Source organism: Hyperolius riggenbachi, chromosome 2 (assembly GCF_040937935.1).
Source record: "Hyperolius riggenbachi isolate aHypRig1 chromosome 2, aHypRig1.pri, whole genome shotgun sequence".
Taxonomy (NCBI): domain Eukaryota; kingdom Metazoa; phylum Chordata; class Amphibia; order Anura; family Hyperoliidae; genus Hyperolius; species Hyperolius riggenbachi.
Window position 1 is genome coordinate 241,065,936 of NC_090647.1, and position 27,324 is coordinate 241,093,259.

At 41.6% G+C, this 27,324-nt stretch overlaps 1 protein-coding gene across 34 annotated transcripts in view; it reads right to left on the minus strand.

Moving 5' to 3' along the window:
• The window catches only part of ABI3BP (ABI family member 3 binding protein), a 500,595-nt gene that overhangs the window by 401,440 nt on the left and 71,831 nt on the right, over nt 1-27,324 (minus strand). The window contains exon 1 of one of the 34 annotated variants that reach the window (XM_068268414.1): nt 15,155-15,949. The exons of the other annotated variants lie outside the window; for them this stretch is intronic. The gene's annotated coding sequence lies outside the window, so the exon portion shown is untranslated. Of the gene's footprint in view, nt 1-15,154; nt 15,950-27,324 lie in introns of those variants that run through there. 34 annotated transcript variants of the gene reach the window in all.

Consider the following 27,324-nt stretch of genomic DNA (forward strand, 5'->3'; position numbering starts at 1 on the left):
AGTGGGCATTCTTGGGGAGTATCTTGGTAAATATCAAATGTTTGGGAGCAGAATTCAGCATAATTGATGAAGGGATAGAATATAAAGTGTGAACCCAAGCACAAAATGAGACCCCAAATCCCCATCTTTCCAAAACTCTCAAGAGATAATTCCAGGTGACTGAATTAAAGGCCTTATAAATATCTAAATTGAAACACAGGCCTGGAATTTGTCTGGTTCATATTGTCTCAATAACCTGTATTGATCTAAAAATTGCTGTTGAGGCCTGAAGGCCTGGGATAAATCCAACTTGGTCTTTATTTATGATAGAAGATAAAAATGTATTTACTCTAGTTGCAAGTATCTTACCCAAAAGCAGGGGCATTGCTAGCCCTAAAGATCAGTGGCACATGCCCCGGATCTATTCTGGAGTGCCCCGTATGTCCCCCAGGCAGAGTCAGCTGGGGTGTCTCAGACATAGGCATGCTGGATGTTGTGGTGCATCAATTGAGGGTATGCTGGGTGCTGGGTGATGTGGTGCCATACTGGCCGCTGTGATGCCTTTGTGGGGGCATACAGGGAGCTGTGGTTCCTCTATGGGGTATGCTGGGAGTTGTGGTGCCTGAATGGGAGGCCCATGGGAGCATGGGCGGGGTCCACTAGAAGGCCAGGGAATGCTGGGGGGGGGGGAACTGTCAGCAGGCCAGCCCACCCAGCAGAATGCCAGACCAGCATGCACAGAAGCTAGGTAACTATGCCTAGTAATGTTATGTGACATGTTGCATTTTTCTTGTATTAATGGAGATGGGGGCTTTATCCAACATTTTGCTGGGCAGGCCTATTTAGACCACTGTTAAGTTCATGTAGATTTGGCACCACCTATGACCACACCCACATTCTGATGTGTGGTCACACCCGTTTTTGGGCTAGAGTGCCCCGGATCTCTTGGGATCCTAGCAATGCCCCTGCCCAAAAGCTTTATATCTATACAGTATATAATAATGATATAGGTCTGAATTTTTGCGGATCCAAGGGCTCATCCAACTTTTAATAAAAAAGGCCAGAGAGGCCACCTGGCCCAGTAATCTTTGGTCATTTCAATGACTTAATAGAAAGCACAACCTCTTCTGAGGTGATATCTTCACCTAATAATTCAGACAATTAAATTGAAAGAAGAGGAATAGAGGCTTTTTCTAAGAAAGAATCAATATTCTCTATGAATTATAGAGAAGACCCAATCTGCTACAGGTGCAGTAGAGACCATGGAGACCTGTTACATATGCTCTGGCGCTGCCCCAAGCTACATAGATACTGGGTGGCAGTTTTAGACCTAATTGATACGGTTTCTAAACAGCGTTGTAATAGAACCGTTCAAGTGTGTGTTTTGGGCATGTCCACCGAGCCCAAATTACAGGAACACACCCAGATCATGGTACATCGTCTGTTATTTCAAGCCAGGAAATTAATCCTAATAAACTGGAAGGATCCAAACCCTCCGACGGTTGACATGTGGATTAAACATGTCAACGCATACTTGAAAATGGAAAGACTTATTTATGCTCATAGAAATGCTTTATACAAATTTGATAAAGTTTGGGGAGGCTGGCTGGACACCCCGGGATTACCAGATTTTTCTCTAATTCAGGACAGAATATTTGGTGCCCTTAACTGAGAGATGGCTGGGGTATTAGCTGTATTCCACTTCTAGAAAGGGCAGAGCAATCTTTCACATTAGTTTTTCCTGCTTTAAGCAATTGGTTATTGGGGAAAAAAATTCTATGAGACGGGGGTGTAGGGGCGATTTCTCTGTTATAGGTTGAAGTAAACTCCTTGTATGATTTTTTGTATGACGGATGTTTCTGCTGCATGTATCGACATTTTGATACAAAATATTTTGTACTTGATTCATTTTCTGTTTAATAAAGGCTCATTTAAAAAAAAAAGAAAGAATCAATATTTTCATTTTAAAGCTCTGTTGGCTTATCTTTCAACACTTGCAAGATTTTTTGTAAGTATTAAACTATCTTGGCAGAATCAGAGGGTATTGTATTGTGCGATGACTGTATTCGGAGAGTGAAGACCTAAAAGGCAAAAGTAAATTTGCAGCCAATATGTGACTTGCTGGCTGCAACAGTGGAACCAGTAACTTGCAGTAACAGGGTGTAAAATACCCCTGGGTCCCGCCATGCCATTATACAATCAAAGTATGAAATGGATAGGGATGTCTGTCTAGTTAGAAAAAAAGGAAAAAAAAAATCAGATGTGGGGAGATTGCTCTGATGTAGATGGTCTTAGGACTCATTCACATTGCACGCGTTGCTGTCCGTATTTCGGCAACGCGTGCGGGAGGCAGACACACAAGAACATCAGAAGTGCATAGACTGCACTGTCTGATGTTCACATTACATGCGTTGCAGACCAGTGCGGTCCGCAAACGCATGCTGCATGGATTTTTAAGCAAAACGTGCTGCTGACCCATTCACTACAAGTGAATGGGATCAGCCTTGCAATGCATACAAATGCAGATTGCGTGCGATCGTACGCATTGGGTTCCGATTGCACGCCCATCTGCAGGTTGTAATGTAAACGAGTCCTTATGAAAAGGGAAGGCAGCATTCACAGTACTTGTCCAATCACAGTGATGAGTGAAAATGCCGATATTCTTTTTGCATCAGTTCTTACGAAAATAATGTTGAATTCGACTTTCAAGCAAAAATGCCAACAAAAATCATTGTCTAATAAGTTTGTGATTTTTCTTTGCATTTTTTCACAAATTTATGCTGTAAAAATGAATGATTTTTTTCTGTGATTTTGCTGTAAAAATATAGATTTTTTTTTGTATTTGCGAATTTCGCCAAATTGCAAAAATACAATGTATTTTGCAAAAATTTTCTCTAAATCAAAAATGCCATTTTCAATGCGAAAATGACTTTGGCAAAAATTTGCAAGCAACACTGTCCAATCAGACAAATTGGGCACCATAGGTTAAATCCAGTGAAGTGTCAACACTTTTCTTGCAAAATGAAGAGAGTGAGTAAGTCTCTTGTATTTACCACCGGAGCCAGGGAGTATTATACTTAAAGTGAACCTCCGGACTAAAAATCTACTCAGCAGAACTGAAAAGGTCTGGTGTTTCTTTAACAGTTTCACAGCATCAGAACTTTGTTTTTCTTACCAAAGCATCATTTTCAGCTGCATTTTTACCTAAGCTCCACCCATCAAAGAAAAAAAGCCCGGGCTTTTTTTCCCTGATGCTGTTGCAGAGCATGATGGGATTTCCTATGTTGTTGTTCAAGTTGCCTAGCAACTGGGAGAGGTGCTCAGGACACAGGACAGTTGGAACTGTGTCTCATGCTCCCTGTCACCTCCTTACAACCAAAAAGATGGCTGTTATCATGAAATCAAACATTTGCCTGTTCTTTTAAAACAGGGTGGGTAAGAGATTATATTCCCTATCTATTTTAATTAACATAACTAATGTAACTTAATGACAGTATGTTTGTTTAGGCTGGAGTTCCTCTTTAACAAGCAGAATTTAGGATCTATCAGGGGTGCTCATCCGGATTCCGAATATTTTTTATGCTATCCAATTCGGATTCAGATCCCGTATTTTTTTAAAAATCCGGCTAGCTATCTGCGGATATTTAGCTGCATAACCCGGATATCCGCGGATATTGCGGATATCCGGATCCGAAATACTGTAACTAAGGAGATGAAGTCCTGGAGCCAATCAGAGGGCTCCCAGCAGAAGCCCTAGCAAATAATCACAGAGGGGAACCCTGGCCAGCCCCACCTGACCTCATTGAGCCAATCAGAGAGCTCCCAGCCTAAACCCTGGCACCCAATTATAGAAAGGAACACTGGCCAGCCCCCCCTGTATAATAAGGAGGGCTGCCATGATGAGACATATCGTCTTAGCGAATGCTCACTGAGAGACATGCTCCAGTGCTGGTGGTCTAGAAAGGGCTGTACACAGTTATAAACCTAAAACTGTCCAGTGATTAACCCCTTCTCTACTATCACTACACTATTGTTACATCATTAATTAGCTTGATTGATGTCATAGTGTGACAGTCAGAGTGTGTGCTCCAGTGCTGCTGGGCCAAGAGCTGTACACAGTGATAAGATGTACAGTGATTAACCCCTTCACTATCACTACACTATTGTTAAATCATTAATTAGCTTGATGTTATTTGTGTGACAATCAGAGTGTGTGCTGCAGGCAGCTGCTATGTGTCTTTGTGTGTGCTGTGCATAGACCAGGCCAGCTGCTGCCTGCTGGCCAGCTATTAACCTTAGGTATAGGTTAGGTTAGGGATTATGGGATAGGATTACTGTGTTATTGTGTAGTTAGTACTGTAGTACTGCAGTCAGTGTGCTAGTAGTTGTTAGAGTAGTAGTACTACTGTGTTAGCTTTCTACAGAACTGCTGTGCTGTGAGCAGTGCCAGTGTGACAGTTAGTGTGCACTAGTGTCTTCTCCTCTGCTGTCTGACTGTCACTCGGCACTTGGCACGTGTCACCTGGCACATGGCACTTGCCAAGTGCCACATGACATGTGCCAAGTGCCAAGTGACACGTGCCACGTGCTAAGTGCCAATTGCCACGTCCGGCATGCTCCTGGCACATGTTACACCTACTGCTGCTGCATTGCCCTGCTCCTGCTGCCTGTGCAGCTCCCACCGCCAGACCAGGGTGCCACAGGCCATTGATACCACCTATATTTAACCCAGAACACAATTGCTGCGTAATTTTTTGGAGTTGTCTTGGCTGAAAACTGTCATGTCCCAGTTGTGCGGGTGGACTTTGGACACAATGTGGGCTGCACGACCACTGTCTGGAACCTAGGCCTAATGTTAATTGACAGCCATTTTTTGAGGGGGGGGATTTTAAGTCCCCACATCATCAATTAGTGTTCCCCTTTAAAAAATAATGATGCTACATGCCTCATTTACCCTAAAAAACGTTTTAAAAGCAATTTAAAGGGCACTTCTATCCAGATATTCGAATCCACCCAAATAGCCCAGATAATGCGTTCGGATATCCGCTTGAATGTGGATATCTGAACGTTCAGATTCGGATATTCGATCCGGATCTGGATATCTGGGTATCCGGATCAATTAGGATTTTGAAAAGTGGTATCCGAGCACCCCTAGGATCTATATCCACTGTACAACCCATTTTGTCATAAAAAATGTAATGACTTGTCAGTAAATGTTGACCCCATAACTTTGTTTCCGTATCAGTACTTTATACAAATAGATTTTTGTTGGTATTCCATAGAACACAAAAAAAGTTTGCAACTTAATTTTACATTCACAAATATTATCCAACAAAGGCTGGAAAAAAACACATGGTTTACATTAGAAAGTGCCAAATGTGACTTTTTAAGTGCTTACAGGAACAGCTTGATAAAGTGTTCCTAAGCGGTACTATAAAATTATTGATAGCTCTTGTTCAAAAGCTATAAAAAGGGATTTTCCTTGATGTTAATCTTTTATTGTCTACCTGTTAAAACAATGTTAAAATATTAGAAAGCTTATGAGACATAATGTTAGGTAATGTTGCTTATCTGCTTTATTTTATTTATCTGTAGAGAGTTGAAAAATTTGCTAGCATTTTCTCAGACATCATTTGCATTTTCACCACTAGAACATTTCATTGAAATGATATAATGCATCATACCTCAGCAGAAAAAGACTTTGTCTTATGTCATTAATTGAAACTAACTTACAGTTTAAGCCTGTAAGCATCGTAGAGCTTCTACAGCTTCTACCCCCACCCCCAAATAAAAAATATATATGCTACATTTTTCTGTATACTATTTGACAGCAGAGTTCCAGTATGGCAAGACATACAATAGAATCCTGCCTTATATAGTTATCCTACCTGCCTTTGTCCCAAAGTATAAAAATCACAACCCCCACCCCAGGTTATAGCACAGCTAGTACTGGAAGGAGCCATATTGCATGGGTAAGTTACAACAAAGTAGGTCATAGAGCTATGTATGTGATAAAAACAGGTTCAGTGCAGCTATCATCTAGATAAGTGTTAAAAAAAAACCCTGGAGTTGTTATCTATAAAAAAAATGAGCTAACAAAAAAACAACTTGTGGAATTCAGTCTGGTTTCTTGAAAAGTAAATAGTTGCCAAAAAAGAGTGTTATCTGACTCAGAAAGGGCTTCTGATAGGGTGTTAGTGCTGAAAAATGCAAAGGGTCATTATTTCTGATTGTTTTTCAGCTCATCAAGTCTTAAAATGAAGCCCTCAAACTGAACATAAAAATATGAGATTCAATTCTATGTCACATTTACCTTTAGTAAAACACATAAAATGAATGAGCTTATAAGTGCGTTTTCATTTCAGGTTTGCTTTAAGCATTAACCACTTGAGGACTGCAGGGCTAAACCCCCCTAGTGACCAGGCCATTTTTAGTAAAATTGGCCACGGTGTCACACGGCTATCCCCAGTGCAGCGCTGCTGCTGATCGCAGCGCTGCACAGTGTAAATAGACGCCGATCACGCCGTCTAACAGTCTCCCAAGCGGCAATAGCCGCTGAAAGACTGAAGGCGGGGCGGAGCTCCACCCTCCGAGCATGAGATGCGCGTGCAGCGTGCGCGCGATCTCATGCAAATTACAGCCCCAGGACTTTACGCCAATCGGCGTTAGGCGGTCCTGGGGCTGCAGCCGCGGCCACGCCCATTGGCGTGATGCGGGCGGCAGAAGGTTAAAGCACAAATGCAGGACCTCCAGAACTGGTAGTTCTTGTGCATTTTATACTGAGGGGTGACAATAAAAACTTAATAACAAAATGGTTTTAAATTGTTGTTTTTGTCCATTTTAACCAGAACTTCCTGGCGGAACAGTAAAAAGTAAAAAAAGATCCTTTCAGACACAGACAGTGATAAAAACCCCCAAAGAGGCTTTTACTACTCTATTAAAATCATCTCCCCCCCAAGGAATTGCATTTCAGTGTTACACAGCAGGTTACTGACTAGCTATGTAGAAAAGCTAGCATCATTTGGCACAGTTTCAGTCAAAAGTTTGTATTCTGGAAACAGCAGATGCTTTACTAATGAGTAAACATCTATCAAGTGCTGTGACCTTAATAATTACATGGGCAGAAATTAGTATTGATTCATAGTGTCAACATCTTCCCCTCAAGGGAGAATTCCTTAAGAAATATTTGGGATGGGAGGGCCTGCATATGGCTGATCTTGTTAGATGCTAGGCAAGTCTATGATATAGGCATTATCCTAAACACTAGGTAAACTGTGTATTGCAGAGCTTATTGTGGCTATGCTGGATGTAGCCCAAGTCCTGTCAGATGAAACTAACAGTGAAAGCATGCCACAAACAAACACTTTGCTTGAGGATGAATAAGGAATCAAAATAAGATCAGCTCCAGTTTTTGAACTATTTTAGAACTGCTTCAGCTGCTTTGGGATGGAATTGACCTCAGTTAAAGCATAAATTATAGCCATGGAATAAAAACACATTTGAACATGGATATATACTTAACAGAACAGATGTAAGCATTATAGTTACATTAGCACACATAAACATACCCGGTAGTTATCTGCTTTTCTTTCAAAACATATAAGAAAATTGATGTGGACCAGATACCTGGGTTGTCCATAATCCACATACAGATATTTGGTCACTGGCCACAAGTGTCCCTTGATTCCCCACTGACAGTTGTGGCAGTGATAGCAATTCCTATCTACCCAAAGTAGCTAGGAGGAAGACAGAAGACAGGACTTTAAAGAAAATCTGTATTGTTAAAATCGCTCAAAAGTAAACATACCAGTGCGTTAGGGGACATCTCCTATTACCCTCTGTCACAAATGCTCCTCGCCGCATTAAAAGTGGTTAAAAACAGTTTTAAAAAGTTTGTTTGTAAACAAACAAAATGGCCACTAAAACAGGAAGTAGGTTGATGTACAGTATGTCCACACATAGAAAATACATCCATACACAAGCAGGCTGTATACACCCTTCCTTTTGAATCTCAAGAGATCATTTGTGTGTTTCTTTCCCCCATGCACTGAAGTTTCAGGCTGCTCTTTTCTTCCTGCAAACAGCTTTGCCCTTGTTTGTAATTCCTCAGTATGTGAAAGCCCAGCCAGCTCAGAGGATGATTTATCCAGCTTGTAAAAGATAAGCGAGAAGAGAGAAGCTGCTCTAATCTAAATATCACACAGGCAGTGTGCAGAGAGGGGCCTGGAAAGGTGAGTTCATAGCAGAACCACAACACTGAAGAACTTGGCAGCCTTCCAGACACAGGCTGACAAGTCTGACAAGAGAGAGATAAGTTGATTTATTACAGAGACAGTGATAGTATAAAGTGTTGCAGTTAGCCAGAACACATTAGAATAGCTTTTGGAACTTGTAGGATGATAAAAAACAGGATGCAATTTTTGTTACGGAGTCTCTTTAAAGGCAGGACTTTAAATGGCTAGGGTAGGCCTTCTGACATCACAGCTATACACAGCCCTTGCCACCAATTCTGACCAGACCTAGGGCCATACCTGTACTATGCATTACATGTTTGTTAACCTGTTATAATTATTTCCAGTTTTGACTCCCTTGGCATTGAAAACATTGCACTTGAAAGCAAGTATTACTGATACTGATTGTAGCTATAAAGCTGGTATGGTGCACTTTGTTGTGGACCCCCCTTCACATTGTGCAAGCCATCAGCTGTTTCCAGTGGTGCTGAGGGCAGAAAGCAGTTTGATGTTGCAAGAGATACTTGGGTCATGGAACGGTGGGACTACTCAATGACAGCAGGCTGATGCAGTTGGGGAGAGAGGATCCTTGTGACCTTTTTACTCTCCTTGGAAGTGGCCAGCATCTTGCATGTCACTGTCTTAGGAGGAGGATGAAATAGTAGAGGCAGCCTATTTCAGGTTTGTAGTGAGAAGGAGAGGTGTAGGGGTGAGTCAGTTGATTCGGGCATACGGCTTGTCAGCTATACCAAGTGCCAAAACAGCTATGGTGAAGTGGGTGCTTTACTTGGGCACCGGTGATCAACTATTACAAGGTTTCTCAACTCAGGCCTCAAGTACCCCTGACAGTGCATATTTTGTGGAAATCTACAGAGATCGTCAGGGCCGGATTTACCATAAGGCAATGTAGGCACGAGCCTACAGGAGCCTGATGGCGGTAAGGCGGCTCACTTCCCTGCCTGAGTGCCTCCCTTCCTCCTTCCCTGTGCAGAGTCCTGATGAGAGTGTAAATGAGAAGTTACCCTGTTCTCAGCATTCTGAGATCTACCTTCAGTCAGGGACACCTCTAGCTACCTAATACTGAGGATACCTCTGTCTACCTATTACAAAGGGGAACCTGTAGCTACCTACACCTGGCAAGGGAAGTAAGGGAGAGGTGAGAGCTGGGCCAGCCAGCACACTTCTAGTGTGGTTCAGTGGGGGTTTGTAGGACCATGGAAAGCTGAGTCTAAAGTGTCAGGACAACTGTGCCTATAGGCTTCTGTGATGTAAATCCGGGCCTGGAGATCGTTAATGAGCTTTGCTGGGACACGAATAACGTCACCTTTACTTGGGCTGAATGTCTATCATATAGCTGAGGGCTACTGAATATATTGGCTGCTGAACAGCCACTGCTTGGCTACAATGCACTGTACTTACTGTAGTATGCAGTGCTGGGGCTTGGCTATTATGTTGCCGAGCTCTGGACACCAGCACTGGCACTATGATATAGCCAATCTTTAGATAGAGGGATAGGTAGAGTTAGGTGGGTAGTGTTAGAGGACAGAGGGTAGGGGGCCTATATGAGACAGTCAGGAAAAGTAGGTTAGTATAAGGCATTGAGGCAGGAATTCGCTGCATAGTAGAAGTATTCTTAGTGTGGGGGTTATTGTTAGGCAACAAGAAAGGGTTTTCCTTACTATGTGAGGTTAATGTTAGGTTAGGTATTAGGAAAGCCAATAATAGAATATCAGTAATGCAACATTATTGGCATTTTAACTATAGACAGCGCCATGACAATACTGGGTGGAGGGGGATAGGTAGCCACAGCGGTAGTTACGTTTGCTGAAACTGCTGCTCGCACTAAGTTTGTGAACGTCTGGCTTTTAGTGGAATAAAGAGATGATTTGCATATTTTGAGCGATGCATCATAGGAAACCACACTTGCTCACATCTGTATTATTGCAAATACCTTCTGTCATAAGAAAGGCAAAATTATATTTAGCATCTTTTTTAGGAGGGCTTTTTTGGTCTCTCTTACCCCCTTATACTCTCCTAGTGATTGTGGGTCACCACGAGCTATCTGCGAAACAGAAATATGCTTTGTTAAAACAGAAGGCATTTGGGATTATTCAGGTTGTAGTGAGTATATGTCTCCCACACGAGGCATCACTGCTGAATATGCAAATCACCCTTTGTTTTCCTTATAAGCGAAAACACACCTCCAGAACAGTTTGTTAATTGTACAGAGTCACACTAATCATAAGCTATCTGTGTACTCTGTGTAAAACTTCATGAATCTATTTACTGAAATGCAAGCTGCTTTTCCTGAAAGCGCTTTGTTTCTGACAATAAGTTATATTCAGTTTCAGATGGTATAATTTACATGCACAGATGCTCTGAAGTTTACACAACATGTGCTATGCACACAACTCGTGCCTTGTATGTGTAATGTGGGGTATATACTGTACAAGCAACATACGTATGTGTTGAGTGTGTTATGCCAGAAAAAAATAAGCTTGCCTACCGTCCATTAATGACTATACAGCAATCTGAGAGCTTCCTTATGTAACATTTAAGAAACCCCCCCCCCCCCCCCCCCCACACACACACACACACACCACCCCTTCTAGTTTCTATGTGTGTCCCTTTTTTTTTACATCAACAGATCCAGCACAGGTGCATCCCAACACACCACAGAAGAACCCATCCAATTTCACCAATTGACTACAATGCTTTTCAACTTTTTCCCTACCCTGGAGCAAAACCTAGTTGCCTTTTTATGAACATTCTCAATGTGTTGATGTATTGATAACCGGATATAATAACTTGAGGCTGAATATTTTCAGGCACTGTCTTCAGTTAGTGTCTGTAATATATAAAGTATATTTAACTTTGAAAGCCCACTGACCCTAAGGCAGGAATCTGCTGTTTCTAAAGGACATAATCATTCCACAACTGAGGGTCACAAAATGCAAAAAAAGCTCTAGACACCCTTTGAGTCTAAACCCTTAAAAATTTCACATGCCATGTCACAACACTCATACATGTTGTTGCATTGGCAACTACATAAACTTTACAAATTCCAAACCTGTTGATGTGTCTCTTTTTAAACTGAACTCATACTTTGCTCTCTTTAAAAACTCTAAAATATTAACCACAGCATGATAACCATTGTGGAGAACGATTTTCTTCATTGCAATTCAAAAAATCCTTTAAAAAAAGCGTAGAATATGGTTATAGTTTGCGAGGAGCACTGAAGGGGTTAAGCCTCGGTGCTTACTGTATCTGGAGAGAACTCTTACTGTCCTCCTCCAGTCTATTCATAGCTGCTGCTAAGAGCTAATTAGACACTTTGATCTGGGTAAACTAAATGTAATTTTGCCTTCTTAAAAAAAGGGAATTGCAATAATTCAGCTTTAAACAAGCTACTGTGGTTTCCCATGACGCATCACTCCTTAATATGAAAATCAGCTCCTGAAACATGCCCCTGAAACATGGGAAACCACATTTTTGTGCTTAAAGCTGAATTATCACAAATTCCTTTTGTTTAAAGGAGGGAAAATTACATTTAGTTTTGCTTTTTGATAGGTCTCTTTTTGCCCTTTATGCCTTCCAGGTGGTTCTGGCTCACCATAAGCTGTCTGGGTATTCCTTAAAGGATACATCTGGCAAAGTAAAAATAATCAGATTTACTTACCTGGGGTTTCCTCAAGCCCCTGGAAGCCTATGTGTCCCTCGCCCCAGGTCCACTCTCAGTCAATCTCCTGGGGTCTCCTCTCCTTTGAAGCAGCCGCCGACCTGGACAGGTTGGCAGCCTCTGTGCATGCACCAGGAGTGCTCTACACAGACGCAGAAGTGCTGCGGTGAGGGACACATTCCAGGGGCTGGAGGAAGCCTCAAGTAAGTAAATCTGTTTTTTCTGACTTTGCCAGATGTATCCTCTATTTTGGTAAACTGAAGCAGAAACAAAGCAGTGGATTTCTTCAGCAACTGTAGGTTGAATTAAAACTTTTGCTTGTGAGGTGTGCAAGAGTTTAGTTCCACTTTAAACTGAGCACAATTTTTGTGAATTTGGCCCAGTAAGAAACAATTGTTTGTTATTAAAGGCATTTTCCTCTAATGCACTAGCAAGCACAGGGAAATGCATGTAGACTAAACATCTCCTTACACTTAGCATATCATTCTAAAAGCCAGAATTTAAAGATGTTCTCATTGTTCAAGTATTCTGAACACAGCATACACACATGGGTAATATGGCATTGAAATAAAGTGCTGTGTCTAATTTAAGTCTGTAAATGCTAAATGTTATGGGGATAAACTTTCTTTCTGCTAGATATTTTAAGCCAGAATAATATAGTTATGTAACTTCTAAAATTCCTTCAAATTTCTAATTAAATGAAAGAATGTGACGGCGGCCAGTCTGGATGCATACAGTAACAATCCAACTCAGGTGTTTCTGTTTACACGTTTAAATGGACACAGCTAATTAGTTTAAATAGGTTAGTTGCTAGATGCAAACTGAATTGCCTTGCCTACTTTTTATTGTAATGTACAATGTTGGACAGAGTTATACAGAATCCTCCAATAAACTTGGTCATAAGGATCCACAGAAGGTCAGTGAATTATATTTTCAGTATTATGGATTTGTAGTTACATGGTCAGGTTGTCAATCCATGAAATGTACACAACATCTTTGCAGCCGCACGCCTGTCTGTGTACCAGTGCTGCTGTACTTTGTATGTACGAGTGCGGTCCGTGCCTGCAGAGTAGAATGTAGCCATTTGTACATGGAGGAAAAAGCCATGCATGAACTGCTTAATGCTACTGTACAGGTATGAATTGTACTTGCACATGCACAGTACCGCCACAGTCATACATGGACCAGAGTTTGGCTGCAAGAGCATCCCTGACAAGCCCTTGTTTGATATGCTTAGAGAGTCCCAGGGCTGGATTGGTGAGGTTGAGGAGGATAAAGAAAACGGGGGCATATTGTTATGGCGCCGGGCAGTTCGGTGCAGGGTAAGCCAAATGACAGCTCTCCATGCTGCCGCTAAACTCCCCGGCAGCGTTAAAACTATTCCCCCTCCAAGTTGTCACAACAGTTGTTGGCGAGCAACACAGCATTGCTGACATGACGGCGCCCAGTTTCGGTGCTCTGCATTGGGCGCCGAAATGAACTGATCCAAAGGAAAACATCTGGACTATCCAGAGGCTTCCCTCTACTGAGGAAAATATCTAACTACTTTTTTTCTCCTTACAGGTTCACTTTAGATACTGGGACTATGATGATGACCTCATCAGTGTGATGTTGTTACTCTAATGTTGTATTAGCAGCCAAGGGGTGGACAAGTAACTAACTTGTATTTCTTCTGAAGACAGGGACTTTACCAGTTAACAAATGTATAATTTGCTTTGTAAACAATTTTGATCATGCAGATTGCACAAAAAGTTGAGCTGATGGTGAAGAGTAACTTTCATATGAATGCCTGAAACCAAACATACAGCACTGCCAAATGTAACACATGCCTTTCACTCAATTAGAAGACCGCAGGAATTAACCCAATGAACATTTGTTCTGTTTTCAATGTCTCTTCAAAGATGTGGGTCAGTGTATGCAGACTGAGCAGTGCTGCTTGTTGAAAGATAAATAAGAGGTTGGGTGATCAAGCTTGCCGCCTATAGCATTTCTGTGCAATGCACAGAGAGCATTAACATTTCCTTTTAGATGCAACAATTATTCCTTGGCAAGAAGAACAAATGCTGTAATGAATAGATGTAAGGCTATTCCTGTGCAGCCGTGGGCTTCCTTTTCCTGCTGACCCAGGCCTGTGCAAAAGATCAAACTTCCTTTCTTTGCTTGTTCTATTTTCCACGCACAAAAGGAAATCAAACATAATGATCTGCATTTATTTAATTTAGCTTTTAAACACCATCCAACGAAGCAGGGTGTGCCTTGATCACAGAGGTTATGGTTGGCATACGTAATGGAACTAACTTAGGTATCAAAAACAATAACTTCCAGATTCAGACTACAGTCATCACACCAGAACTGTAACACAGGCTTTTTCATAAAACTCTGCTTTCAAACCAGTGTGGTGGTGGTGAGTAGTATTGTAACGCAGATGTCAGGGGTCACAATACAATTCACCTGATGGAAAAAAACGTGCATCATCCACCAAGATGCTCCAAATACTTTAAAGAGACTCTGTAACAAATTGTTTATCTTTATTTCTTCTATGCTATAAGTTCCTATGCCTTTTCTAATGTGGTCTGGCTTACTGCAGCTTTTCCTAATTGCACAGTAGCTGTGTTATCTCTGTTATATGATCTAATCTTCTCTCTATAGTCGGCACAGTCAGGCTGAGGCAGTCAGACTGGAATGTGCAGGGCTGCTTGTGATTAGCTAGAAGCTGTACACACCCCCTGCAGGCTCTGTGTGACTAACACACTCTGCTTAGCTGAGCCTATTAGAAGCTGGTTAGTTTGTTTGTAAACACTGCCTAAAACTGGCAATTACAAGCCAGGTTTGCAGCAGAGAATGGCAGAAACAGCACAGAGGGGACCAGGAGCACATAATGAATAGAATGGTATGCTTTTTATTGTAAGAATTTCAGAGTACAGATTCTCTTTAAACCGCATTACAGATGAATGCATAGCTGTACTGTGTTAGGTACCATGAAAGTCTATGGACTTTCATGTTACCATGCAGATCAGACATTGTTTGAATGGGCCCTAAATGAAATTGATATTTGTTTATATATTATCTAATATAAATAAATATAACTCGCTTATTATAATGACACTATCAATTAGCATGTGTGTGTGTGTGTGTGTGTGTGTGTGGGGGGGGGGGGGCATATGTATGACTGAGGGAGCTCAGTTTAAGTGGCAACACTTTGACTGATAACCTGAGAAATTACCTGCATACTGCAGAAATAACCAGAAGCTAATTCAGTACTTACGTATTATCCCGTCTAGCAGAACGTCTCGCCAGTTAGACAGGCTGGAAAAGTGTGCACTGTGTTTCTTGAGCAGCTGATTCACCACAGGTTAGCTGCTCCGTTCTGCACAGTTTTCCTTACTGCGCTGTGTTCTTGTATTATATGGGGCTTGTGGTGGAATGAAGGAGCAGTGGCCTGACACAGCTGAGTGGGGAGAGCAATTCTCTCGGGCAGTCATTGGACGACTCGGTACACCTGATGGATTGCTGGAAGAGCCGGCGGGGACCACTGTGTACACCATAGATTTTCTGCTGAGGCAGACATCCGGGTTTCATCTGTCGTGTTTAGGGGGCATAAAGATAGTTCATACCGACTGCTAAGTTATGTTCACACTGGCCATACATTCCCAGTGAAGATCGGATCATAATGGTGGACCATGTACGGGTGACATTCAGCTCGGTCAAGAAGCTCTGCCGGGACACCAGGCAGTTCTTGCTGCAACACTACGTATTAGCCCGTCTAGCAGAATGGCTCAGCAGTGACTTCGAGGTGGGCCACAACCCCGCCCAGTGAGGAAAGCTGTGTGGAACGGGGAAGCTGATCTGTGGGGAATCAGCTGCTCAAGAAACACAGTGCACACTTTTCCAGCCTGTCTAACTGCCGAGCCGTTCTGCTAGATGGGATAATACGCAAGTACCGCTAATTCATATGATGTGAAAATCCCATGTTCATATTACTCAGTAAAAACAGCAGGAAATCCTATATAATAAAAGCCAGGTGTCTCTGCATCCTGTTCCTGTGTATGTGTGTGTCTGCTTCCAGACCTGACAGTTTGCTGTCTGTGAACCTCATTGCATTATGGGAAATAACAACTTTTTCCAACTGCTAAGCAAGCAACATCTTCCTGTGTGCATATACTTCGGACAGTGGTGGGGGATGGGCAAGTGGGACACGTCTGTGCGCACATTGCATGGGGTAGCAGCCGTAGCTTAGCGCTCGTGTAATGGGCAGGCCTTTTTACTAGTATATATTAGAATATGAATAAATATGTACTATTTATAGTATTAATCTCGAATATCATATATACACTATGTAGCAAACAACAAAAACTGATATTTAAGCACGAGATGTCCCTGTAGCCACCACCTAGAAGTATTTGGATGCTTTCCCTCCCCTTCAGATAGTGACTCAGTTTATCCCGAGGCTCCAGGGTGGTTGACCCAGGATATGTAGGTTAGAGAGTCTCTACAAGAATTTTTCTGGAAGCTGGATGACTGCAATGTGCTTCCCCACCCCTGCCCAGTGGTATGGGCTCTGACTGAGTCATTGGGAACACAGCAGGGCCTCGGTCTTACTATTGCTTGGGTTGTTAGATGACTAGCATTGCAAGCGTCTTGGTCCACCTGTCAGGATGGCTGTCTGGGTCAGCATCTAGAGTAGATATCATGTTAATAATCGTGCTATCTTCAAACACTAATGAGACCGTCCAAGTGAACATTCTAGGGAAAGGGTCAGTGAGTAAAGATGCCTTCAACATGTAGAAATAGTTGTTTTCGTACCACTTGGATCGCCATTAGACCTGGACCCATGACTGATAATAATACAGATCGCCATTTACTGTGGGATCAAGAGGCTGCAGGCTGTAATTTTAATACTGTGATTAACAACTATAGTGAAATTGGGGGTGGCGGGGGTTACTAAGCTGACGGAAATGTGGTCTGTTTAACGTCTGAGAATACCGAGGGACATAACATGTTCACTATCTAATGGCTGCAGCATATTTACCCTAACTGATTTTTTTATTCTTTGAACCTCCAGTTACAGTTCATCCTTATGCATTTACCCGGGAGCAGGTAGATATACTAGGGTTTTCCCTTTACATATTTTCCTGGGAGCAGGTTGATAGCCTAGGCTTCCTTTTTATTAAAGTTAGTTGGCTACACAATATTTGGGTTATATCAGCCTACATGGGAGGGGGGGGGGGGTAAGGGGTAGAAAGAGTGTCATAGGTTTTTAATATTTTGATTATACATTATTTTTTTTAGTCCTACAACAAACTTTAGTGCAGTGGTGGGAAACAGGACAACCTTACCTTACTTCTAACCTTAGCCCTCCTCAAATTACTAACTCTCACCTTTCATTTTACCCATATCCGAACTTTCCAACAATGACTATCCCCTGCCTAACTCTCCATCAACTCTTAACTTTTGCCTAACTTAATAATTCCTGAGTCCAAGTAACCCTACCCTGATCTGTTTCTCATCTGACCTAGTATCTTCACCCACAGCCTTTGCTAGCAATTCCTAATAACGCGGTAAATTGTCAATACCTACTAGAATAGAGAAGTCATGAAAAATCCATTGCCAAGGCTTTTTGTATAATTAGCCAGAATCAGAAACGGATGCTTTGAGTATTGAGAGGTTATCGTGAAATCACTGGTTCTGCTCAGCATTGAACTGAATAATACTGTGGTATAGGTTTTCTGTAGAATCTTTTAACCCTCTTTGGCTTTTTCAAAATGGATAGCAATATCATTTTAATATCTATGGTAGCAACTTTCCACCAGACATCTGTATTACTAAAATAGCAGCATCTTTGGAAAATAGGGAAACCAATGTGCTCACACACTTTCTATTCCAACTGAAATTGTCAGGGATCATTCTGTTGTGTCAGTTAATAGATTATTGTTTATATATAACATGAAAAGACAGTGACAACAGTGTTCTTGTACTTCATAGTTCTGAAATGTGTCAGTAGAGTAAATTACTGCATGTGTTTTGGTGGGGAACAAAATATTCTACTGGCTTCTGTTTGCTGTGAAAGAGTAAATCTTAAACACACAGTCTCTAATATCTTCCAGTTACTTATAGTTAGTCATAGTTGTAATATCACATACAATACAATACTTGGCTTTCTGAAAGCTGTGGGCAGTTTAGGTCTGAGTTTGGGGTGGGTTCAGAATCTTGCCTTTGGGGAAACCATAGGGGCTTTGAAGTGTACGTTGTGTAGGGCTCATATTTGTAGTGGCATTGCAAGGGTTAATAAAGTGGTTTTAGAGACCAGGCTCTCCTCCAAACTGCAGCCAAAACATTTTATTTGGTTGAGAAAGTGCTGCTAATAATAGCTTAGTGCTGGAAAGTAGGGATAATCAATGAGATGCAAATAATTTTGAGTTAATGCAGCATTATGCAAGTTCTGTATGCAAATTGATGTAGCTTGAAAATGAACCAATCAAATTCTGCTGAGGTAAAATGTGATTTATATAGCACCGACATCTTCCACAGTGCTGTACAGAGTATATATAGTCATGTCACTTAACTGTCCCTCAGAGGGGCTCACAATCTAATCTCTTTCATAGTCATATGTCTATGTATGTATTGTGTAGTGTGTGTATCATAGGGCCAATTTAGGTGGAAGTCAATTCCCTTTTCTGTATATGTTTGGGATGTGGGTGGAAACCGGAGTGCCCGGAGGAAACCCCCACACACACAGGGAGAACATACAAACTCCGTGCAGATACTGCCGAGGCTGGGATTTAAACTGGTGACCCAACGCTGCAAGGCGAGAGCACTAATCACTACGCCACCGTGCTGCCCAATGCTTTCATTCAAATAAGGTTATGAAGAAAAAATAATCACATAATTGTAAGTACAGATAATCAGCCTATTGCAGGCAACACAAACCAAACCAACCTTCACTTTGCAGATGGTAATAGCTTTCATGTTTGGCTGAAGGTCTGTGTTGTGTTTTATTTAAAGTGTGTAAGGATAACATAGCACTGTATGCTGATTACAATGTCCTCCTGCAAGAGATACTCAGCAGTATAAACCACTTAAAAAGGATTTAAAGGAGTCCTGACTCCAATAAATAGTCAAAAATACAGATGAAGGCATTTATGGAACAAGACTTAACTATGTATTTCACTGGTCACAGCTGGCTTCAATGGGTAAAAAGTCTGGATCCTTTCTGTAACAGGTACAAGTACCTCCTGTTTATGTTTAAGATTGGGTGCTCTAGTTTTATTACTGCATGGTAAAAAAAAATTTGGATTCAAAAGGAATGAGATCACTGTCTGGATGGGCATAAAGTCTACAGACAGTGGTCTTATTTATCCTGCAAGAATTAAACATATAAGTGTTAAGGTACGTAAACAAGTACTATAAGTGTTGGGACTTAATCCATAGGTTGCCAGTCATTGATGCTTTCCTCAGCTACAGACAAGAGATGTGTAATGTTGCTATGGGGAGAGGAGGCGGGTCGATGCCACAGCACAGCATGGATCAGCTTTGTGTATGCCTGGTAAGGAAGGAAACAATGTCCTCAGCTGTACACACATAGGCCTGGTGGGGAGAGAGACAATATGCTCAGCTGTACACACGGCCGTGGATCACACACTATATTCTCGACCAAGTTCTGGTTAACATGTGAATGAGGCATTCATGTTTCTTTAAATTTAGATCTTAGTATTTTAAACCATAGATTACTAAACACTCACATTGAATTTCTTTAAATGTATATGTTTAAACTGACTTCTCTGCACTACATTCGTAACGCTTTCCAGTCAGTCCTGTAATTCACTTAACAATTCAAGTATGGTAATAATACAAAAAGCGTTTGGAAGCCTGAATCTAGTAGGCAGACATAAGAAATCCAGAGGGAAAAAGCAGAGCCTGGAGATTCATTCCAGGGTTCACAATTCAGTACAAATTTGCTGCCAGTGAAAATTGCAGAGAGAGAGGTTAAAGAGGAACTTAAGCGAAAAGGGGAAAAAGTAAATCCGTACATTGCAAAGTGAGAAGTTAAAGAATAAAAGAGATAAAGCAGCGCAGCTTAATGTGAAGGAGTGGCAGCTAATGCACGCTTTACAAAGCAGCGCTCGCAGCTATGTAAGGAGCGTGCCTTCCTTAGTTACGTGCCTTGCTTACATAGCTAACTTTGAATGCAGGTGGTCCTGTGAAGTATTGCTACCGCGATACTTCACTAGCGGCCGCTACTATGTCAAATATCATAGAGTAACTATGTTAGAAGTGTCCGCTAGCGCTGTATCGTGGTAGCGATACTTTACAGGACCGCCCCCATTTAAAGCTACGCGCGTTGCTATGTAAGTTGCTATATAACTAAGGAAGGCACGCTCCTTACATAGCAGTGAGGGCTGATTTGTAAAGTGTGCAATAGTGGCTGCTTCTTCACATTAAACTGCAGCGCAAATTAATGAATCGAGCCCATTGTTTGATCCACAGTCAGCCTGCATGTAATCATCTTTACTACTGGCAGATCAGAAAAAAAACAGGCAGCACAAACTGCCATTATCTATAACCCCTCCCCCCTCCCCCAACAATGTGATGGGCTAAAAGGTTTTTTCTATAGATATACATATGTACAGAGGGAGATACTGGTTGCTTAGCAGTTGGAAACAGCTGTTATATCCCACAGTGCAATAAGGCTCACAGGGAAGAAACTGTCAGGACCTAAGTCCTGACTCCATACTGTGGGAAGGGTTTCATCACAATATCAGTCATACAGACCCCTGTGATTATTATCCTATATAATAATCCCCCTGTGTCTCTGCGTCCCTGTGTGTGTCCGTGCTTTGTGCTAATGCGCATGTGCTGCACGGACAGCCTTGACACAGGGAGCAGGACGGGCCAGGGGGCGTGTACGAGCACGTGGTGGGAGCGCGCGCATGCGTGCTGACTGTGCGGTGGCGTCGGTCACAGGGGAGGGAGGGCAGAGAGGGCCTCCTTCTGACACAGACGTAGAGCCCGTTTTTAAACAGGCTTAGGTCTACTAGATGATTTATAAAGTGCCAAAATACTCATTGGAAAGAAAAGGTTTGAGAAAAGGTAAATATTTCTCATGGGTATCAGCTAATGATCAGGATGAAGTTCAATATTTGGTTACAGTTCCTCTTTAAAGGGGCACTATGGTGAAAAATTGTAAAATTTTAAATATGTGCAAACATACACAAATAAGAAGTACATTCCAGAGTAAAATGAGCCATAAATTACTTTTCTCTTCTGTGGCTGTCACTTACAGTAGGTAGTAGAAATCTGACAGAAGCGACAGGTTTTGGACTAGTCCATCTCTTCATAGGGGATTCTCCGGGATTTATTTATTTTCAAAAGCACTTAGTAAATGGCAGTTGCTCTGTCCAACTGCCAAAAAACTGTGTAGCGAGCAGGGAAAGCTGGCCAGCATCATTGTTTAAATCCTTTTTAGGGAATATCTTTATAAAGAATAAAAGCCTTGCTGAGAATCCCCTATGAAGAGATGGACTCGTCCAAAACCTGTCACTTCTGTCAGATTTCTACTACCTACTGTAAGGCCTAGTGCACACCGAGCGGTTTTGGTAGCGTTTTTAGAACCGCTTGCGGATGTGGAAATGTGTGGGTAATGTATTTCAATGGGCTGGTGCACACTAGAGCAGTAGGCATTTTGCAGAAACGCATAGTCCCAGGCTGCAGCATTTTTTGGATTTCGGAGGCGTTTCTGCCTCCAATGTTAAGTATAGGAAAAACGTAAAACGCTTGATAAAATGCCAGATCAGAGCGGTTTTCCAGGCGTTTTTGTTACAGTAGCTGTTCAGTAACAGCGTTACTGTAACAATATCTGTAATCTGCTACACAAAAAAAAGCTACACAAAACCGCAAAACGCCAGCAAAACACTTCATAATAATCAGAGAAAAAGCTTCAAAAACCGCTAGCGTTTTGCGGATCTGCTAGCGGTTTTTGGTGTGCACTAGGCCTAAGTGACAGCAACATAGGAGAAAAGTAATTTATGGCTCATTTTATTCTGGAAAAAACGTACTTCTTATTTGTCTATATTTGCACATATATTACATTTTACAATTTTTCGCCATAGTGCCCCTTTAACTAATCCAAGCTAATCGTGCCACAATTCTCTTTACAGCTGTAGTTCAACAGACACCTAAAAACAGACACATCATCATCATCTTAGAAACTGTCAGCACATGTTCAGGTGCTAACATTCACTGAAAAAGCTGAGATTTTGCAAAAATAGGCAGATTTCCTGTCCTTAGTCAATCTTACGTGTAATGCTAAGGTGACTTTTCTGGTTTTCTATAATTTAAAACATGTTATCATTGAAAGTCTGGCATGTTCCCTGTAGAACACACATATTTGGCAATACTTCAATACTGAGGCAGTGGCTCCTTGCCATATGCATTGCTCAGTTTATTGCCTTGCTCAATTGGGTTACAAATAAATGAGAAACTATTGCTTATTCATATGAGACACAGAAGTATGTTTATAGTGTTGACAAGTTGTACATGGTAAAAGATCTGGGCAAATAAAAGTGAGTTTACAATGTACTATCTTTAGTTGTGGACAGACAAGTACATTTAAACATTATGGTACATTACATCCCTCTTACATCATTCCCAAGAGAAAGGATAGTTCTCAAACCTCTGTGAAAAACAAAGCATGTTTACATTGTCTAGTTGTTAAAATCTATATTACGATGATAAAGATCCCAAGTGTCCAGAAGACGTGTGTAATATCTAGAATAGAATCCACCCATCAGCCAAACATTCCTGGAAATGTGATGTACTGGCAGCTTTTCACAAGTCATCTCTTTATATAATCCCTAAGTGTCTCTGCGTCCCATGTCCGTGTGTGTCCTTTTGCACTCTGCGCATGTGCAGGGACTCTGAGACATTGAGGGGGGAGTGACGCAGCTAGGGATGACAGACGAAGGGGCGGATGGGCCGGGAGGCGGACAAGCGGGCGTGCGCGGGTGGGTGTGCGTGCACAGCGGAAATGTGCATGCGCGGCGGGCGCATGCGCATTGAAAGACCTAGCCCGTTTTTAATTGGGCTTAGGTCCACTAGTTAATTTATAAAGTACTATTTATAGATTATTTTCACCGTGATGTTGCGCTCAGTCCTCACTCTCTCGTTAGGCTGCTGACTATACACAGAGACAAGTCCCAGTTACGATACAATGTTCACACAATAGCCGCGCCAGTAATCCGTGTTTTCTCTTGCAATCCAAAGCCCTTAAAAATAAGAACACAACGGCCCAATCCTTCTCATAGTGAGTATTGCCTCATCAGTGACACCCTTGTGCATAAACACACACCGCGTGAGGGAATAAATGGCTATCACCCGGATTAAATAGGGATCACACACCCCCCTTGCTTTCCCTGCTCACCAGAGAAATTCTTGGCAGTATTACATATCATAAAACATCCGTATTGTAAAACCTTAAAAACATCAAGAAGTCTCTCATAGCATAAAACCGCTTTAACCACTTGAGGACCGTGGGCTTTACCCCCTTTAAGGACCAGGCACTTTTTTTCCATTCAGACCACTGCAGCTTTCACGGTTTATTGCTCGCTCATACAACCTAACACCTAAATGAATTTTGGCTCCTTTTCTTGTCACTAATCAAGCTTTCTTTTGGTGCTATTTGATTGCTGCTGCGATTTTTACTTTTTATTATATTCATCAAAAAAGACATACATTTTGGAAAAAAATGTTTTTTTTTAACTTTCTGTGCTGACATTTTTCAAATAAAGTAAAATGTCTGTATACATGCAGCGCAAAAGATGTGGACAAACATGTTTTTGATGAAAAAAAAAAACATTCAGTGTATATTTATTGGTTTGGGTAAAAGTTATAGCGTTTACAAACTATGGTGCAAAAAGTGAATTTTCCCATTTTCAAGCATCTATGACTTTTCTGACCCCCTGTCATGTTTCATGAGGGGCTAGAATTCCAGGATAGTATAAATACCCCCCAAATGACCCCATTTTGGAAAGAAGACATCCCAAAGTATTCACTGAGAGGCATAGTGAGTTCATAGCAGATATTATTTTTTGTCACAAGTAAGCGGAAAATGACACTTTGTGACAAAAAAAAAAAAGTTTCCATTTCTTCTAACTTGCGACAAAAAAAAAAAATGAAATCTGCCACGGACTCACCATGCCCCTCTCTGAATACCTTGAAGTGTCTACTTTCCAAAATGGGGTCATTTGTGGGGTGTGTTTACTGTCCTCGCATTTTGGGGGGTGCTAATTTGTAAGCACCCCTGTAAAGCCTAAAGGTGCTCATTGGACTTTGGGCCCCTTAGCGCAGTTAGGCTGCAAAAAAGTGCCACACATGTGGTATTGCCGTACTCAGTAGAAGTAGTATAATGTGTTTTTTGCACCCCAACTGCGCTAAGGGGCCCAAAGTCCAATGAGTACCTTTAGGATTTCACAGGTCAATTTGAGAAATTTTGTTTCAAGACTACTCCTCACGGTTTAGGGCCCCTAAAACTTTTTTGCACCCTAACTGCGCTAAGGGGCCCAAAGTCCAATGAGTACCTTTAGGATTTCACAGGTCATTTTGAGAAATTTTGTTTCAAGACCCCCACAAATTACTCCATTTTAGAAAGAAGACACCCCAAGGTATTCCGTTAGTAGTACGGTGAGTTCATAGAAGATTTTATTTTTTGTCACAAGTTAGCGGAAAATGACAGTTTGTGAAAAAAACCAATAAAAATCAATTTCCGCTAACTTTTGACAAAAAAATAAAATCTTCTATGTACTCACCGTACTACTAACAGAATACCTTGGGGTGTCTTCTTTCTAAAATGGAGTCATTTGTGGGGTTCCTATACTGTCCTGGCATTTTAGGGGCCCTAAACCGTGAGGAGTAGTCTTGAAACAAAATTTCTCAAAATGACCTGTGAAATCCTAAAGGTACTCATTGGACTTTGGGCCCCTTAGCGCAGTTAGGGTGCAAAAAAGTGCCACACATGTGGTATCGCCGTACTCGGGAGAAGTAGTACAATGTGTTTTGGGGTGTATTTTTACACATACCCATGCTGGGTGGGAGAAATAACTCTGTAAATGGACAATTGTGTGTAAAAAAATCAAAAGATTGTCATTTACAGAGGTATTTCTCCCACTCAGCATGGGTATGTGTAAAAATACACCCCAAGGCACTTTTTTTGCACCCTGCGTTAAGGGGCCCAAAGTCCAATGAGTACCTTTAGGATTTCACAGGTCATTTTTGTTTCAAGACTACTCCTCACGGTTTAGGGCCCCTAAAATGCCAGGGCAGTATAGGAACCCCACTAATGACCCCATTTTAGAAAGAAGACACCCCAAGGTATTCCATTAGGAGTATGGTGAGTTCATAGAAGTTTTTATTTTTTTGTCACAAGTTAGCGGAAATTGATTTTAATTGTTTTTTTCACAAAGTGTCAGTTTCCGCTAACTTGTGACAAAAAATAAAATCTTCTATGAACTCACCATACTCCTAACGGAATACCTTTGGGTGTCTTCTTTCTAGAATGGGGTCATTTGTGGGGTTCCTATACTGCTCTGGCATTTTAGGGGCCCTAAACCGTGAGGAGTAGTCTTGAAACCAAATGTCGCAAAATGACCTGTGAAATCCTAAAGGTACTCATTGGACTTTGGGCCCTTTAGCGTACTTAGGGTGTAAAAAAGCGCCACACATGTGGTACCGCCGTACTCAGGAGAAGTAGTATAATGTGTTTTGGGGTGTATTTTTACACATACCCATGCTGGGTGTTATAATTTAAGTAGGCCTCAGTTATTTGGACTGAGTTAGTCAAAAAGGCTTGGGGAGCAGACCTGCCCTTTAAGGGGATTTTCTCTTAGAAAATCTTCAGTTCTGTCAGAACTAGAACATACCAAGAAGCTGTTCTATGGACAAGGGCACAGGTCTCCCTCACCTGTGCATGTACACCACTAGAACAATAAACATCAGCCATATTTACTAAATACCGGAATTCTTGTATGTATGTCAAAAGCCGCATTGAATATTAATCGAGTAGGTGTGTATGATGACACCACGAGTGGGTCCACCAATAGTGTGATCTAGGGGATGGCGAAGATGATGTCATATTTAACTCTTTTCTAGTCGGTATTAAAGCCCGTGTGAGCGATGGGAGCTCACTCTGCTTCTTACTTTCACACTAGCTCTCAATGCTGACTGGAACCTCTAAGTATTTTTCATTCTATATGTAATCTGATATAATGTATGCTGTACATAGGTAGTCTAGTGTAACGTAGGTTAGAAAGAAGGTACCTGATTGACTTCAGCAGGAAGTTTAATCAAGAAGCTTGTAACGCAACATGAAGATTGGCGTGGCTAGGATATGATGAACTGTATCTATCTGTATTTCTGTTTCCTGAATAAATAACGTGAATATTGAAGAAGCCTGAGAAAGTCTATCTCCTGCTTGCTGTGTTGAGAGTCAAGTTATCTCACAGTCCGTGAGACGCAACTATAAGAAGTTGCTGGTGCCGGAAAAAGGTGATTAGAACAGTTTATAACAAAGGTACTCATTGGACTTTGGGCCCTTTAGCGTACTTAGGGTGTAAAAAAGTGCCACACATGTGGTACCGCCGTACTCAGGAGAAGTAGTATAATGTGTTTTGGGGTGTATTTTTACACATACCCATGCTGGGTGGGAGAAATATCTCTGTAAATGACAATTGTTTGATTTTTTTTACACACAATTGTCCATTTACAGAGAGATTTCTCCCACCCAGCATGGGTATGTGTAAAAATACACCCCAAAACACATTATACTACTTCTCCTGAGTACGGCGGTACCACATGTGTGACACTTTTTTGCAGCCTAGGTGCACTAAGGGGCCCAACGTCCTATTCACTGGTCATTTTGAGGCATTTGTTTTCTAGACTACTCCTTACGGTTTAGGGCCCCTAAAATGCCAGGGCAGTATAGGAACCCCACGAGTGACCCCATTTTAGAAAGAAGACACCCCAAGGTATTCCGTTAGGTGTATGGCGAGTTCATAGAAGATTTTATTTTTTGTCACAAGTTAGTGAAAAATGACACTTTATGGAAAAAAAAAAAAAAAACAATTTCCGCTAACTTTTGACAAACAATAAACTCTTCTATGAACTCGTCATACACCTAACAGAATACATTGGGGTGTCTTTTTTCTAAAATGGGGGTCACTTGCCGCCCTGGCATTTTATGGGCCCAAAACTGTGAGTAGTCTGGAAACCAAGTGTCTCAAAATGACTGTTCAGGGGTATAAGCATCTGCAAATTTTGATGACAGGTGGTGTATAAGGGGGGAAATTTTGTGGAACCGGTCATAAGCAGGGTGGCCTTTTAGATGACAGGTTGTATTGGGCCTGATCTGATGGATAGGAGTGCTAGGGGGGTGACAGGAGGTGATTG